This window comes from Lepidochelys olivacea (assembly GCF_965140295.1).
Source record: "Lepidochelys olivacea isolate rLepOli2 genome assembly, chromosome: 7".
Taxonomy (NCBI): domain Eukaryota; kingdom Metazoa; phylum Chordata; order Testudines; family Cheloniidae; genus Lepidochelys; species Lepidochelys olivacea.
This window is the reverse complement of record NC_140417.1, coordinates 52,675,343-52,693,240: the sequence shown is the minus strand read 5'-3', so window position 1 is coordinate 52,693,240 and position 17,898 is coordinate 52,675,343. Positions and strand designations below refer to the sequence as shown.

The window sequence follows — 17,898 nt, the reverse complement described above, 5'->3', positions numbered from 1 at the left end:
TATAACTGCTATTATTTACATATATATAACATTGGGGCCCGATGAGAGCACAAACCCCTCCTTGGGATGCCAAGAGATAGTCCAAAGCCAGCCTGTTTTGGAGGGAAAACGTCCTGAGCTGTTGTACCTTTTTATTTAATGTTTTTATTGCTGACTTTTAAATTACTAACCGAGTTCTTTAATTTTAAGGCTACTTTTTTAAGTACCATTTGCAGCCTTACAGTATAGCGGCCTACGCATGCCATGGCTGGCCCAGAAAACAGTGGCGCTATTCCCAGTACAGAGCACCCTACAAGCTTCTCGGTTGTGAGGGAATTTTTCATATTGCCCTCCAATGCTGTAGTCAGTCGCCGCAGGGTCTTTTTTTGTGACTCAACAGAGGTGTCTTGGGCATTTCTAATTTTTTTTTTGGGCAGTGTGGCAGTTATGGAAAGATGAGGAACTCCATGAGCTATATAACAGCTACCTGTCCAGTTGGCTGGCAGCACCTTGTAAGCCTCTCGGCCACATACAAAATAGTGACCCTGTAGGGCCCAGTAAGGACTGTTTCTTAAGGGGATTCCTGGGATATTTAAGGCTGCTTTTTAAAACAGTTTTTATGCCCCTAAGGGGGCATCTTATCCTCCTGATTGGGTACAAGTGGGGGCGTTTTTAATTGTGCCATTCAAATTACACTCGCCATAGGGACCACTACATACCCACCATTGGCTTGTTACATTGGAGATATTAACTGGATGGCAAGTTATATTTCCAAACCCCTCTTTTATGGTAAGATTATTTGTAAGAATTTTTCTAAAAGGGGAGGAATCATTACACCCACACTGTTGGCCTCCCCTGTTGGTCTTTATTTAATACTTATTAGCCCACTGTGTAATAACACAGGAGCTTTTTCCCACAGGACGCCCATAGTGATCAGATTGGTTTCGGGTAAAACATAGCACTCCCTCAGTGAGTACTGCAACTGAATACTCCCGGTCCTGATAGGTGGCTTGCTGTAAAGAGGTCTTATTCCAGAACGGCGAGTCCGTTCTTTCCTGCTCTTTGGTGGCGGCTAATTCTGCTAGGGTCAAGGGCAGCATGTCAAGGGGCATTCCCGTTTTGGGGGACAGTGGAGTTGGAGCACATACCCAGCAATCAATCTGGTTTGTTAAAGTAGCAACATGGTGCGCAAGCGAAACAAAGGAGTTATGCTCCCGATATGCACAATTTGGAAATACTAATACAGAGAATAACAACGTTACCCAATTAATTATTACCAGAGTTTTTTTAACCCAGGGCCTCCAGTACCTGGGTGGGCCCATTTTAGCATTAAGGTGCCTGCTATTTGTGTCTTTTAAACAGTAGCTTTAGCCCGAGATCGTCACTAGATGAGGAGTCAGCAGGTTGGATGGTCCACTGTCCTGCTGACGAGGGGGCGGTTACTGCCTTCAGACGAGAGTGATGGATTCAGTTTTTGTGTCCCTTGATCTTTGCCGCTGTATGGGAGATCAGCAGGACGGTATAGGGTCCTTTTCACTTTTCCTGGAGAGGCTCGTCTTTCCAGGTGCGAACAAGCACAGAGTCACCAGGCTGTAAGGAGTGGATGGGAGTGTCCAAGGGGAGAGGCTGGGAATCCTTGGTATACCTGTGAAGAGACAAGAGAACAGCAGACAGGGAACACATATACTGTGACAAAAAACCATTACCCAACTCCCATTCCCCTGACAGAACCGGGGTTCCATTCATAGGCCATGCCCTTCTAAACATAATTTTAAAGGGACTGAGCCCTAATTTACCCTTTGGGAGAACGTGGATACGGAGTAGGACGAGGGGCAAAGCATAAGGCCATCGCAGTGAGGCTTCTTGGCAAACTTTTCAGAGATGCCGTTTAAGGGTCTGATTGATATGCTCCTCTACACCACTGGCTTGTGGTCTCCAGGGCGTATGGAGTTTCCAGGGGATCTGTAAGGCATGTGAGATGCTTTGAATGATTTTTGACGTGAAGTGTGTCCCATTGTCAGATTCCATCCACAGGGGGAGTCCAAAGCGAGGACTGATCTCCTTAACAAACTTGAGGGCCACTGTTCTGGCAGTGCAGTTACGGCATGGGAAGGCTTCTGGCCATCCGCTGAACCGATCCACTATGACAAGGAGATATTTGAACCCTTGGGTCCGGGGAAACTCAGTAAAGTCTATTTGCCACACTCGTCCGGGACCCGGAGTGGGTTCTAGGGCAGCTGGTGGCACAGGATGTCCCGGTCGGGGGTTATTCTTTTGGCAGACTAAGCAGTCTGCTTGTACCTGGGCAGCCAGGGGTCGGAGTCCGGAAGTGATAAAGTATTTTCCCATTAGTTGGATAAGTGCTTCCCTGCCAACATGAGTGGTTTGATGTAGTTTCTGCAGCACTGGCCGGATTAGGCCCTTTGGTAAGAGGACCTTCCCTTCTGGGGAATGGAGCCATCCCTTCTTTTCCCGGAGACCGAGTTTGTCAGTTAACTGTCTCTCCTCCCCAGAGTACTGAGGGGTTGGAAGCTCCCCTACTGATGGGATAAGGGCATGCATATGGGCATTCTCAGTCTGAGGGGATGGCAGAGTGGCAGCATGCTTAGCCTCTCTATCTGCCCGGGCATTACCTCTGGCCACATCTTGATCCTCCCTTTGATGGGCTTTACAGTGTACCACCGCCACTTCCGAGGGAAGTTGTACGGCTTCTAGGAGCCGGAGGATTTGGGGCCCGTACTTGACTGGGGAGCCTTGGGCTGTCAGCATTCCCCTTTGCCTCTATAGGCCAGCATGAGCATGCAGCACACCAAAAGCATACTTTGAATCAGTAAAACTGTTGACCCACTTTTCTTTTGACAGTTCGAGTGCACGGGTCAGGGCTATTAGTTCGTCAAGCTGGGCAGAGGTCCCAGCAGGCAAACCTTCAGCTTCCACAGTGTCATGGAGGGTCACAACAGCATAACCCGCCCTCCTTTGTCCATCTATTACAGTACCATCAGTGTACCACTCATAATCTGCATTTGGGAGGGGTACATCATTTAAATCCGGACGGCTGGAGTACTGAACATTTATGATTTCTAAACAGTTATGTTTCTGTTCCTCTGCTTCTGGCAAGAGAGTGGCTGGGTTAAGGGAGGGGCAAGGCTGTAAGGTGACTTCAGAGTTCTCTAACAGCTTAGCCTGGTACCGAACAATTCAAGCGTGGGTGAGCCAAAGCCCTCCCTTCGCATTCAATAAGGCTCAGACCATATGGGGAGTATAGATTTGCATAACCCCTCCTAATGTTAGCTTCTCGGCTTCCTCAAGCACTAGGGCAGTAGCTGCGACCGCCTGTAAACATGCCGGCCAACCCTTTGCAACCTGATCCAATTGCTTAGAAAAATAAGCCACGGGATGTCTCCATGCTCCTAACAGCTGTGTAAGCACTCCTAGGGCCACCGCCCTTCGTTCATGTACAACTGAAACGGCTTAGAGAGATCCGGCAGATCCAGAGCCGGGGCTTCCATCAGTTTTCTTTTCAGGATTTTAAATGCCCTGTCAGCCTCTGGGGTCCAATAGAAGGGGTCATGATCTTCTCCTTTTACACAGTCATACAGGGGTTTAGCCCACAGTCCAAACTCTGGGATCCAGATCCTGCAAAAGCCTGCCATACCCAGAAATGCCCTGAGCCGCTTACGATTACTTAGGGTAGGAACTTGACAGATAGCTTCCTTTCTTTTGCTTGAAAGCTGACACTCCCCTTGCCTTAGCGGTAACTTGATTCCTTTACCTTAGACAACAGAGTTTTCAGGAGGATATTACAGTTGTCCCGATCCGGCTTGTGACTATTGAGGCACTCCTCAAAGACTGATATAAACCTGCTTGGGTTTGTTGAGAATCCCCCAGCCTGTGTTTTAAAAGCTGCTAAGTCTATTGGATTGAATGGCACATGGGTGTAAACTTGCATAGTGGTAGCCTGACGTCCGTCTGCCCCTGGGCAAGCCACAACAGTCTCGGTAAGCAAAGGATAGAGTCCCACCGAGGGGGCAATTTCTGTAACCCAAGGCATCCTACCCTTATAAGGTGGGGGTGTGGGGGCCAAAGTGGACTCCGGCTCTGCCATTACAGTGGGGGTGGGGGTCTGGGGACTAACATTAGCTGCTACCAAACCAGTCAGAGTCAGATTACAGTGCTGTAAAATATCTGGTCGAGTACATAAAGTCAGAAACAAATGCGCATACATATGTTCATTCCATTTTTTTGTTTTTTGACAGAACAGGAGTAACTGAAGGATCATGTTGTAATTAATTGACCCTCCTGGTGGCCACCACTCATAGAATCATAGAATATCAGGGTTGGAAGGGACCTCAGAAGGTCATCTAGTCCAACCCCCTGCTCGAAGCAGGACCAATTCCCAGTTAAATCATCCCAGCCAGGGCTTTGTCAAGCCTGACCTTAAAAACCTCTAAGGAAGGAGATTCTACCACCTCCCTAGGTAACGCATTCCAGTGTTTCACCACCCTCATAGTGAAAAAGTTTTTCCTAATATCCAATCTAAACCTCCCCCAAACTCCCCTAAACTCCTGGTCCTCTAGTTGATATTGATGCCAGTCAACTGTACAGAATTGTTTTAATTGGCTTTTAGTCATTGGATCCGCACCAAATACCTTCCAGTTTGCTAGAATGCACTCTAGGGGCGTACACCGTGCCCTAACCCCTGAGCTCTGTCCCTGTCCCATACCTACAGGGTAACTCTGCGCGTCCCCAGGTTCCAACAGAGCATACAATCCGGATTTCAAAAGATTCCTACCTTATTCAAGGGACCAGTTCTTCACCGACGTCCACAACTGCAAGGGACCAGTTCTTTACTATCGTCCACCACAACTGCTTCTCCACTATATGAGTGCGTTGCACCGTTGTGCCCTCCGGGGTCGATCAAATCACGTCTCCTCCGAGGCCCCCGATGAACTCACCAGTGCGCGCTGGGCGTTGGTTCTTGCCGCAATTCTTGACCTCCAGGAGGGGTCTGGGCAAGGCTAAATTGCAGCCTCTGCCCACCCAGGGACGCCAAAAGCTGTTGCCAGCACCCAGTGCCGAGAGGCTGAACAACAGCTTGAGTTGGTTCGCTACCCGGTGTGCTACACCCAATAATCACAATGGGGTGGAGAAGCAGAAAAGTTTATTTGAAGCTTCAAAAAGGTTCAGGGAGATTTGAATCTCAAATCCTGTACCCAGAGCAGGAAGTTACACAGGCTTTTATATATTCTTTTTTTTAGCATACTTATTTAATAGCAAGCTGCCCTAAGTATCCATATAGCTAGCCAATCCAGTTCCCAGCTAGTTCCCTGGTTTTTTGTATTATTTGTTAAACTATACACAAAGCTGCTTTATTCAGCATTGTTTTTTTATATTTTTTCTGTGTGGCCTTGCTTAGTTTTAGGCAGTTTGACTCTGCAACATAATGTTGCAGATTCTCAGCATAACTGCTGTGTGTGCCTCCAGGCGGGGGGGCCAAGGACACTTGGGCCTAGTACGCAGAGCTGCTGCGAGTGCCTCCAGGCGGGGGGGGGGTGCCAAGGACACCTGGGCCTAGTGCGAGGGGGCTTCATCGACACTCGTGGTCTTCCATCCCCTCGAGTTACCCAGTGGCCATGCCCCAGTGTCCCCAACACAATGACTCACTTGCACAAGGCCACACCAGGGGAATTGCTCAACCTTGCCTGGGGACTCAGCAATGCCCACCAGACATGCCTAGACTTGTGTTCTCCAAGCACATGGGACTGAGGGTATAAAACAGAACACAGGGGCCCCATGCTCCATGCTGGGTTTACAATGGCTCCAGTGGCTCCAGGGAGCTGGGCCCATGCTGAGAAGGGGCCCTGGCCTGCTCCGCTTGCACTGCACCCTGAGACCCCGCTGGCTCCCCCCAACCCCACTGTTTCCTCTTGGCCTGCCTGCCGGCTGGCTGAGAACTCATCTCTGCCCCCTAACTGCTCCACCCCCTGCTCCTCTCAGCCCCCTGGCTGGACTCCAGCACCTCCGGCTCTGGGCAGTCTCTGCTTCCCACCACCTGTGGGGCCCCACCTGTCTCCCTGGAGCTGAGCCACCTGACACTGGTGCAGAAGCCTGGCCAGTCTTGGCCAGGTGTGGGGGGAGACAGTGCAGAGGGCTTGGCTGGGCACCTCCAGGCAAGTGCGTCTTGAGGGAGCCCGGCCGGGGCTGGCCCTGGTCTGGCTGATCGTGCCACTCCAGAGGGGCCAGAGCGATTCCAGGCCCTGGGACCAGCCCCAGCTGTGCTGCCAGCTCAGCCCTGCATACACAGTCACCTCCCAGCAAGGCCAGTGAGTGTGGCCAGAAGACAGGGCTTGGGGGATAGGGTCTGTGGGGACTATGGGGGCGTGCTGGGTTGTGAAGGGCTGAGGAGGATCTGTGTGTGTTGGGGCACTAGGGAGTGGGGTTCTGTAAGGGATGCTGGGCAGTTGTGGTGGGGCTGTGGGCAGGGGTGGTGTTGTGCATGGTGCTGTGCATTTGTGGGTGGCTCTGGGGGAGCACTGGGCATAGTGGGTCTGGGAGGCCTCTGGCCATAGGGAGTTGGGGAGTGTTGGGTGGGAGGGCTGCATTGCGTGGGCCTGTCCCTGAGGGGAAGGGGCATCCTTGCAGCACAGGGCCTGGGAGGCCACTGTGCGTCTGGCAACTGCCAGTTTGTAAACAGTGCCCTCACATTGGGTGGAGCAGGGCCGCCCCTCCCATGCCATGCCTCATTGTCTCTGGCTGGCCCCTCGCTCCGGGGACTGACTTCCCCATGCCATGCTCCATTGCCTCCATTGGGGTCCACAAATATGTTTGGAGGTAGGCCGACAAAAGGTTAATCCGGCCCTGCCTATGCTTGGTCTTTCTCCTGCCCCCACCTGTGTTGCAAGCAACAAAGACACTCAGAAGACTGAAGACTCCAACAGAGGAGACTGGCCCAGGTTTAAGGGACAAACCTGTATATTAAGGACTGCAAAATTCAGTGGGGTGAGAAAAACTGCTTAATCTAGATGTTGCCCAGTCTAATAGGGTTGAGAGTTTAGATTCCATGCTTTATATTTTATTTTATTTTGGTAACTAAGGGTATGTCTACACTTGCAGAGTTTTTGCACTGTAAGTTTCACTGGTGATAGGGAACCGGTGAAAGTAAAGCGCTGGTTTGTGTACTCACTTAATTCCTCAGGTGTCAGAGAGTGTTTACATTAGCAGCACTTCTATCCCCGATGAAAGCGGCGCTCTAAGGCAGCTATCCCACAGTGCAGCTCTTTCCATTTTGATGGTCTTGTGGGAAGGTGGATGTGTGATTGCAGGGCATCCTGGGCCCCTGCACAGCCTCCTCTCCCCAAACACTGATCAGCTCCAGTAGCTCAGCATTGCTCCAAGCAGGGGATCGTTTGCTCTGTGGAACAGGCATTGTCACCTGGCCAGATGATAAATGAGTACTTGCCAAGAAAACAGGAAGGGGAATTTCAAAGTTCCTGAGGCTTTACAGGGGGAGGGGCAGATGTCTGTTTACCTGGCATCAGAGCAGTAGAATTGCTAGTCAGAGTGGTCACCTAGGCACTGTAGGATATCCTCAGGAGGCTGAAAGCTGTGTAAACAGGAAGAACATGTCTTCACTTATACATCACCGCAAAAGCATCACTGGTAAGAGCTGTACGCCTCTCATGGAGGTGGTCATTGCCAAGTGTAGATGCTCCCATGGTTTTTGGACAAAAAAAGGGACTTTTTCTGCTTTAAATGGCAAGTGTAGACATGCCCAAACTCTGACTTTTTGCCTATCACTTATCATAGAATCATAGAATATCATGGTTGGAAGGGACCTCAGGAGGTCATCTAGTCCAACCCCCTGCTCAAAGCAGGACCAATCCCCAATTTTTGGCCCAGATCCCTAAATACCCCCCTCAAGGATTGAACTCACAACTTTGGGTGTAGTAGGCCAATGCTCAAACCACTGAGCTATCTGTTAGGGGGCTTATTCCTTCACCCACTTACTTCCCTGGTCCTTCTCGCATGAACAGAGAGCAACAATACCCGAAGTCCGAAGGTGCAAACAATTCGATGTTTATTGGGGTGAACTTCCAGCAAGCTTAAATACAAGTTCCTTTTTTCCTTATTTTCGAATCCCAACTTACTTCCTGTTTGCCCCTAATTTATATAGTAATATTCTTAGCTATACCTTAACCAATCATTCTACTAAAATTTAACTAACCAATCCTAACATGGATTAGCTAACCAATTATATCCCACCACCTTAATTAGTTTACACCCAGCAAAATTAATTATACAGCAGACAGAAGCAATCACAGAACCAGACAGAGACCATGCCAATAAACAATAGCAAAGTGGGAACTATAATGACAAAACAATACAGAAGTGAGGATTTCACAACTACATCTGTAAAGACATAAGAGTTTCCCAGCTATGTCTATTGATAAGTGAGTTCTTACCAGACAGAAAACTATCAACCTCAATTTCCTTTTACAGCTTCTAGGCACTTCCCTTTCTCTGGAGGTGATAGGCACTATAAGGACAGGATTAAATTCCTAACAGCCCAATAGCACCTTATTTCAATGTGACTAGTTTGGAATGTGAGGATGTGACCATTCACTTCCCAGCTTATGGCTGCCTCTGTCGCTTAGCCAAAGGCCTTAGCCTAAGAACAGGGCCTCAGACTGTCACAGTAAGAGAAGGCCCTTACACTGGCAGACAGTGATTTTGATTCTTTCTTTTATACCTCTAACTAGCCAAGTGATAGGAATACACCTAAATTCTTAGAGTATAGGCCTTTACAGACAGGCCTGAATATCTATATCCTAACACTATCCCTCCCCCCTTTTTTATAAAAAGTGATTTTATAATCACTTAAAATCTATCTTTTGTAGTCAATACATTTGTTTTACTGTTTATCTTTACCAGTGAGTTTGCCTGAAGTGTGTGATAAATCTGCTCAAGTTTGCAAAGTCTAGTGTATATTGACTTTCGATTGATGAAGTGGTGAACCAATTAATAAATTTGCACTGCTCATCAATAGAGAAGTGGGGACCATAAAGACAAAACAATAAAGATTTCACACCCACAACTATTGATAAGTGATTCCTTGCCAGACAGAATGCCATCAAACAATGTTTTCTTTCAGAGTAACAGCCGTGTTAGTCTGTATTCGCAAAAAGAAAAGGAGGACTTTTGGCACCTTAGAGACTAACCAATTTATTAGAGCATAAGCTTTCGTGAGCTACAGCTCACTTCCTCAGATGCATATCGTGGAAACTGCAGCAGGCTTTATATATACACAGAGAATATGAAACAATACCTCCTCCCACCCCACTGTCCTGCTGGTAATAGCTTATCTAAAGTGATTTCCAGCACAAATCCAGGTTTTCTCACCCTCCACCCCCCCACACAAATTCACTCTCCTGCTGGTGATAGCCCATCCAAAGTGACAACTCTTTACACAATGTGCATGACAATCAAGCTGGGCTATTTCCTGCATAAATCCAGGTTCTCACATCCCCCCACCCCCATACACACACAAACTCACTCTCCTGCTGGTAATAGCTCATCCAAACTGACCACTCTTCAAGTTAAAATCCAAGTTAAACCAGAACATCTGGGGGGGGGGGTAGGAAAAAACAAGAGGAAACAGGCTACCTTGCATAATGACTTAGCCACTCCAAGTCTCTATTTAAGCCTAAATTAATAGTATCCAATTTGCAAATGAATTCCAATTCAGCAGTTTCTCGCTGGAGTCTGGATTTGAAGTTTTTTTGTTTTAAGATAGCGACCTTCATGTCTGTGATCGCGTGACCAGAGAGATTGAAGTGTTCTCTGACTGGTTTATGAATGTTATAATTCTTGACATCTGATTTGTGTCCATTTATTCTTTTACGTAGAGACTGTCCAGTTTGACCAATGTAAATGGCAGAGGGGCATTGCTGGCACATGATGGCATATATCACATTGGTGGATGTGCAGGTGAACGAGCCTCTGATAGTGTGGCTGATGTTATTAGGCCCTGTGATGGTGTCCCCTGAATAGATATGTGGGCACAGTTGGCAACGGGCTTTGTTGCAAGGATAAGTTCCTGGGTTAGTGGTTCTGTTGTGTGGTATGTGGTTGTTGGTGAGTATTTGCTTCAGGTTGCGGGGCTGTCTGTAGGCAAGGACTGGCCTGTCTCCCAAGATTTGTGAGAGTGTTGGGTCATCCTTTAGGATAGGTTGTAGATCCTTAATAATGCGTTGGAGGGGTTTTAGTTGGGGGCTGAAGGTGACGGCTAGTGGCGTTCTGTTATTTTCTTAGTTAGGCCTGTCCTGTAGTAGGTAACTTCTGGGAACTCTTCTGGCTCTATCAATCTGTTTCTTTACTTCTGCAGGTGGGTATTGTAGTTGTAAGAAAGCTTGACAGAGATCTTGTAGGTGTTTGTCTCTGTCTGAGGGGTTGGAGCAAATGCGGTTGTATCGCAGAGCTTGGCTGTAGACGATGGATCGTGTGGTGTGGTCAGGGTGAAAGCTGGAGGCATGCAGGTAGGAATAGCGGTCAGTAGGTTTCCGGTATAGGGTGGTGTTTATATGACCATTGTTTATTAGCACTGTAGTGTATCGTGTGGTGTGGTCAGGGTGAAAGCTGGAGGCATGCAGGTAGGAATAGCGGTCAGTAGGTTTCCGGTATAGGGTGGTGTTTATGTGACCATTGTTTATTAGCACTGTAGTGTATCGTGTGGTGTGGTCAGGGTGAAAGCTGGAGGCATGCAGGTAGGAATAGCGGTCAGTAGGTTTCCGGTATAGGGTGGTGTTTATGTGACCATTGTTTATTAGCACTGTAGTGTATCGTGTGGTGTGGTCAGGGTGAAAGCTGGAGGCATGCAGGAAGGAATAGCGGTCAGTAGGTTTCCGGTATAGGGTGGTGTTTATGTGACCATTGTTTATTAGCACTGTAGTGTATCGTGTGGTGTGGTCAGGGTGAAAGCTGGAGGCATGCAGGTAGGAATAGCGGTCAGTAGGTTTCCGGTATCTTAAGATCTGTTTTTTTATCTGGTGATGGTGGGTGCTATTAGGACAGGATCACCTTCTTAACAGCCCAATATTACATTGTTTTACTGTATTTTAGATGGAACGTGAGGATATGACTTTGTGCTTCTTCGGTCATGGCTGGTGCTCTCCTAATACGGCTGCAGGAAAAGGCCTCACCCTTACAGTATAATGTGGACATAATATACTGTACACACCTGGCTTCTTCAGTTGTTATAACAACATCAGCTCCTCCTTCTTTGCAAAATACAGCAGTGTTGTCACCAAATTAAGCCTTCTCAGCAGACACGTGCTTATTCCTGCAGGGAAGAAGAGCCACTGGGTGAGCTGGCTGTGTTAAGATGACTGATTTCTTACATTTCCCTGCCTTGCAACCTGGTTGGCTCAGCTATCAAATGACTACACAGGAATGATCTGGAAGATGGATTGCCCACAACAAGAACTGCCTATGCAAAAAAAAAAAAAAAAAAGAAAGGCATGAGTATTAACTGCCATCACCCTACAGTTTCTGGAAAACTGATAGCTCTGCACATGTGCAGACACACAGCATCACAGAGTTATGAGTTGCAAACATCTTTCTTGCAGCCTTTCAGAATGTGTCCTCCAACCTTTGAGGCTATCACAATCATCAACTCATAAATATTGCTAAGGAAACTTAAGAAAGTTGTAAGAGACAATAGTCTGAAACCCACTAACAGTGCTTTGTTGTTCTGTGACTGAAGAGGTGTTAACAGGCCACTGAACATGAAAGGGTCTCTTACAATATGTGCAAAAAGAAAAGGAGTACTTGTGGCACCTTAGAGACTAACCAATTTATTTGAGCATGAGCTTTCGTGAGCTACAGCTCATTTCATCGATGCATACCGTGGAAACTGCAGAAGACATTATATACACACAGAGACCATGAAACAATACCTCCTCCCACCCCACTGTCCTGCTGGTAATAGCTTATCTAAAGTGATCATCAAGTTGGGCCATTTCCAGCACAAATCCAGGTTTTCTCACCCTCCGCCCCAAACTCACTCTCCTGCTGGTAATAGCCCATCCAAAGTGACCACTCTCTTCATAATGTGTATGATAATCAAGGTGGGCCATTTCCTGCACAAATCCAGGTTCTCTCACTCCCTCACCCCCCTCCAAAAACCACACACACAAACTCACTCTCCTGCTGGTAATAGCTTATCCAAAGTGACCACTCTCCCTACAATGTGCATGGTAATCAAGGTGGGCCATTTCCAGCACAAATCCAGGCTTTCTCACCCATCCCCCCCCCCGGAAACACACACACACACACACAAACTCTCCTGCTGGCAATAGCTCATCCAAACTGACCACTCTCCAAGTTTAAATCCAAGTTTAACCAAAAAGTCTGGGGGAGGGGAGGTTAGGAAAAAACAAGGGGAAATAGGCTACTTTGCATAATGACTTAGCCACTCCCAGTCTCTATTTAAGCCTAAATTAATAGTATCCAATTTGCAAATGAATTCCAATTCAGCAGTTTCTCGCTGGAGTCTGGATTTGAAGTTTTTTGTTTTAAGATAGCGACCTTCATGTCTGTGATTGCGTGACCAGAGAGATTGAAGTGTTCTCCGACTGGTTTATGAATGTTACAATTCTTGATGATATCTGATTTGTGTCCATTTATTCTTTTACGTAGAGACTGTCCAGTTTGACCAATGTAAATGGCAGAGGGGCATTGCTGGCACATGATGGCATATATCACATTGGTGGATGTGCAGGTGAACGAGCCTCTGATAGTGTGGCTGATGTTATTAGGCCCTGTGATGGTGTCCCCTGAATAGATATGTGGGCACAGTTGGCAACGGGCTTTGTTGCAAGGATAGGTTCCTGGGTTAGTGGTTCTGTTGTGTGGTATGTGGTTGTTGGTGAGTATTTGCTTCAGGTTGCGGGGCTGTCTGTAAGCAAGGACTGGCCTGTCTCCCAAGATTTGTGAGAGTGTTGGGTCATCCTTCAGGGTAGGTTGTAGATCCTTAATAATGCGTTGGAGGGGTTTTAGTTGGGGGCTGAAGGTGATGGCTAGTGGCGTTCTGTTATTTTCTTTGTTGGGCCTGTTCTGTAGTAGGTGACTTCTGGGAACTCTTCTGGCTCTATCAATCTGTTTCTTCACTTCCTCAGGTGGGTATTGTAGTTGTAAGAAAGCTTGACAGAGATCTTGTAGGTGTTTGTCTCTGTCTGAGGGGTTGGAGCAAATGCGGTTGTATCGCAGAGCTTGGCTGTAGACGATGGATCGTGTGGTGTGGTCAGGGTGAAAGCTGGAGGCATGTAGGTAGGAATAGCGGTCAGTAGGTTTCCGGTATAGGGTGGTGTTTATGTGACCATTGTTTATTAGCACTGTAGTGTCCAGGAAGTGGTTCTCTTGTGTGGACTGGACCAGGCTGAGGTTGATGGTGGGATGGAAATTGTTGAAATTATGGTGGAATTCCTCAAGGGCTTCTTTTCCATGGGTCCAGATGATGACGATGTCATCAATATAGCGCAAGTAGAATAGGGGCTTTAGGGGACGAGAGCTGAGGAAGCGTTGTTCTAAATCAGCCATAAAAATGTTGGCATACTGTGGGGCCATGCGGGTACCCATAGCAGTGCCGCTGATCTGAAGGTATACATTGTCCCCAAATGTAAAATAGTTATGGGTAAGGACAAAGTCATAACGTTCAGCCACGAGGTTAGCTGTGACATTATCGGGGATAGCGTTCTTGATGGCTTGTAGTCCATCTTTGTGTGGAATGTTGGTGTAGAGGGCTTCTACATCCATAGTGGCCAGGATGGTGTTATCAGGAAGACCACCGATGGATTGAAGTTTCCTCAGGAAGTCAGTGGTGTCTCGAAGGTAGCTGGGAGTGCTGGTAGCGTAGGGCCTGAGGAGGGAGTCTACATAGCCAGACAATCCTGCTGTCAGGGTGCCAATGCCTGAGATGATGGGGCGCCCAGGATTTCCAGGTTTATGGATCTTGTGTAGTAGATAGAATATCCCAGGTCGGGGTTCCAGGGGTGTGTCTGTGCGGATTTGATCTTGTGCTTTTTCAGGAAGTTTCTTGAGCAAATGCTGTAGTTGCTTTTGGTAACTCTCAGTGGGATCATAGGGTAATGGCTTGTAGAAACTTGTGTTGGAGAGCTGCCGAGCTGCCTCTTGTTCATATTCCGACCTATTCATGATGACAACAGCACCTCCTTTGTCAGCCTTTTTGATTATGATGTCAGAGTTGTTTCTGAGGCTGTGGATGGCATTGTGTTCCGCACGGCTGAGGTTATGGGGCAAGTGATGCTGCTTTTCCACAATTTCAGCCCGTGCATGTCTGCAGAAGCACTCTATGTAGAAGTCCAGTCTGCTGTTTCCAACTATACTCTCAGCCCAGCAGAAGCAGCTGTCCTATCTCGGGGCCTCTCCTTCTGCCCCTCCACCCCCACGAACATGATACAGTTCTGTGGTGACCTAGAATCCTATTTTCGACGTCTCCGACTCAAGGAATATTTCCAAAATACCTCTGAACAACATACTAATCCACAGAGGCCTCCCTACCAACACTACAAAAAGAAGGATTCTAGGTGGACTCCTCCTGAAGGAAATGGCCCACCTTTATTATCATACACATTGTGAAGAGAGTGGTCACTTTGGATGGGCTATTACCAGCAGGAGAGTGAGTTTTTGTGTGGGGGGGTGGAGGGTGAGAAAACCTGGATTTGTGCTGGAAATGGCCCAACTTGATGATCACTTTAGATAAGCTATTACCAGCAGGACAGTGGGGTGGGAGGAGGTATTGTTTCATGGTCTCTGTGTGTATATAATGTCTTCTGCAGTTTCCACGGTATGCATCGATGAAGTGAGCTGTAGCTCACGAAAGCTCATGCTCAAATAAATTGGTTAGTCTCTAAGGTGCCACAAGTACTCCTTTTCTTTTTGCGAATACAGACTAACACGGCTGTTACTCTGAAACCTGTTACAATATGTGCTAACTACTTATTTACAATAAAGAAATCCATTCTACCTTGTGTTTAGTAGAGAGACCTCCGACTGACCGATAGCAATCTGGTGTTGCAAGTTCCCATAGTGCAATCTATATTCGCTTCTCCACTGTCAGTGCAGCTTTCATTTTGGCAAGTTTGGCACACAGATCCAGGAATGTGGCCTTGTCCATCCAAAAGTTCTGCAGCCACTGCTCATCATCCCAAACCTGCATTACAATGTGATCCCATCAGTTGGTACTGGTTTCTCGGACCCAGAACTGGAGATCCACCATCTGCAGCTGCTCCGTGAATGCCACCAACAATTTTGAATTGGTTGTTGCTATATCCCACAGCAATCTGTTCTGGATGGAAATATCTCCACCATGTATATTCTTGCGGCTCAGTAAATACTGCAGGATCCTGCATCCTGGGCTTGCAATGCTCATGACAATAGTGCAGAGCCATGCAGGTTGCATGCTTCTGTCAGAGATGGCAGAGCATGAGGAGGGCCACATGGGTTTGTGGGATTTAGGAAAAAAGGTGCAAAAATTATGTATAATTGTACGTATGTGATACGTATAAAATTAGGGGATGGTGAACATTGCACTATGTAAAGTTGATCCCTTTGTGACCCATTTTGGCCCCAGCATGCATTGCCAAATCTCAAAAAATACAGTATGGTGACGAGTTGCACAGTGGGATACTTACACTATGCACCACACTGTGGATTGATACAAACATTTCTGGTGAGTATGCTCAGCGCTGACACTAGGAGTCAAGTAGGCATGCACACATGTGACATACTAACTGTGGTGATTCTATAGTGATGTAAGTAAGTTTGTAGTTTGGATATGGTCTTAGCTATATGAAATATTTGGGAGAGGTAACAGGAAAAGTATGAGGATAGTCCAAGATTCACTCAGATGTTTAGGCTCCTGCTTTTGTGGAACTGGGCCTACTACACCTAAAGGCTCAGGAACAAAGAGGCACATAAAAAGAACCCAATATCATTTATTTCTTTATTTATATATATATATATATATATATATATATAATTTAATGACTTGTGGGTGTATAACTCATGATTTTCAAATTCTTGTGGTTGTCAAGCTATCTTGGGGTTATAGATGTGTGTTCATTATGTTACGAGGACCAAAACTGTAACTGGGTTCAAAAAAGAATTAGATCAGTTCCTCACACTAGGTCCATCAATGGTTATTAGCCAAGATGATGAGGGATGCAACCCCATTCTCTGGATGTTCCTAATCACCCAATGATTGCCTGTTCTGGTCATTCCCTCTGGGGCACCTGGCAATGGCCACTGTAGGAAGACAGGATACTGGGCTAGATGGACCATTGGTCTTATCCACTGTCGCCGTTGTTATGTTCAGCAAAAGTTGTAGAAGATTTTTGCCCTTGGGAAGGATGTAACATGAGACAGTATAATGCTCTTATTGGATATTTGAGAATCAAGTTCTACACACAAGCAATGACATGTGAAAAAGCACGAAGGTCTGGATTGAGAGGCAAGATAACTGTAGCAAAAGGCAATCCCCATTGGTGGATCAAATGCAAACAAAGTTTTGACAACAGGTAAGGAAATCAGTCATACTGGAAGTCACATGACCCAACAGAATAAAAGTGTGCTATAAAAAAAAAAGAAAAAAAGTTAGAATTAAAAACTCCAAATTATAAATCACAGTCAAAACCATAGCAAGTGCTCTGCTAGAAACACAGATGGAATTGCTAAAACTACTAGCAACTATTTACTTATAAACATTTTTGATGAGCATTAGCTATTAAAATAAAAATAAATAGCACAATGACATGCATCTGCACAGTGATAACAAAGATAAATGGTGACGTGATCAGAGTAATAAGAGTAATAGAAACAACCTTTTAATAGGAGCAAAACTATAATTAAAATGGATTAATTATATTATTATTATATATTATTACAAGGAAGGGAGCACAACTCAGGGAATCACAGCAGGAGATAAGACAAATTTGTGAACTGCTGTGAGTCTTCATGTCAACATTAAGTGATAAGATAGTCTTTTAAATACTCAAAATGTGTGATACATAGTTTTTGAGGGGGTATATGTAAAATATTTCACTGCATCAAGTCTCCTGTAGCACCTCTGCACGTTATATCAGACAGAGAGGAGCTGCTCTGTCTAGGCACTGACAGTCTAGGAATTGGGATGCCTGTGCCTTTGAGAGCCCAGCCCTGGCAAGCCTGTGCTCTGGAAAGCTTGTGCTGAGAAGCAGGGCTGGCTCCAGGCCCCAGCATTCCAAACAGGTGCTTGGGGCGGCAGTGAGCAAGGGGCGGCAGTGTTTCCGCGGCAGCAGCAATTTGGCAGCAGCCCGCAGCCCCTCAGCCCCAATCAGCAGCAGCTTCTCCCCTTTGCCATCTGCAGCAGCAGTTTTTTTCACTGCTTGGGGTGGCAAAAACTGTAGAGTGGCCCTGCTGAGAAATAGTGTCCTGTGAGAGGGGAAGTAAAAAAGCCCCTCTGCCCCCTATCCCTATTTTTGCAAACATGACAGGTGGCTCACCCCACTGGGGTAACTGTTACCTCCTCTGTCCCTCCCTGTGTGGGGGTTTTGCGCTCTGCCACCGTCTGCCAGCATCTCCCACTGGGCTTAACCCCATCTATGGTTAGATCTATGGTTAGACATGATCAATGGCTCCATGTCTAGTTGGCAGCCGGTATCAAGTGGAGTGCCCCAAGGGTCGGTCCTGGGGCCGGTTTTATTCAATATCTTCATAAATGATCTGGAGGATGGTGTGGATTGCACTCTCAGCAAATTTGCGGATGATACTAAACTGGGAGGAGTGGTAGATACGCTGGAGGGGAGGGATAGGATACAGAAGGACCTAGACCAATTGGAAGATTGGGCCAAAAGGAATCTGATG

At 46.8% G+C, this 17,898-nt stretch overlaps 1 protein-coding gene and 1 long non-coding RNA gene across 4 annotated transcripts in view; one reads left to right on the top strand and one right to left on the bottom strand.

The window, feature by feature from the left end:
• The window catches only part of LOC311524055 (uncharacterized protein), a 127,716-nt gene that overhangs the window by 81,948 nt on the left and 27,870 nt on the right, over positions 1 to 17,898 (top strand). Inside the window, exon 9 of one of the 2 annotated variants that reach the window (XM_084634797.1) lies at positions 11,098 to 11,221. The exons of the other annotated variant lie outside the window; for it this stretch is intronic. The gene's annotated coding sequence lies outside the window, so the exon portion shown is untranslated. Of the gene's footprint in view, positions 1 to 11,097; positions 11,222 to 17,898 lie in introns of those variants that run through there. 2 annotated transcript variants of the gene reach the window in all.
• On the bottom strand, positions 7,187 to 16,597 carry LOC311524056. Of its 2 annotated transcripts, XR_014712475.1 has the most exons (4): positions 15,023 to 16,597; positions 11,216 to 11,317; positions 7,508 to 7,582; positions 7,187 to 7,390 (listed from the first exon to the last, which is right to left on the bottom strand). It is a non-coding gene; the product is annotated as an uncharacterized lncRNA (long non-coding RNA). The 2 variants fall into 2 exon arrangements; XR_014712476.1 differs by lacking the exons at positions 7,187 to 7,390; positions 7,508 to 7,582 and adding an exon at positions 10,121 to 10,500.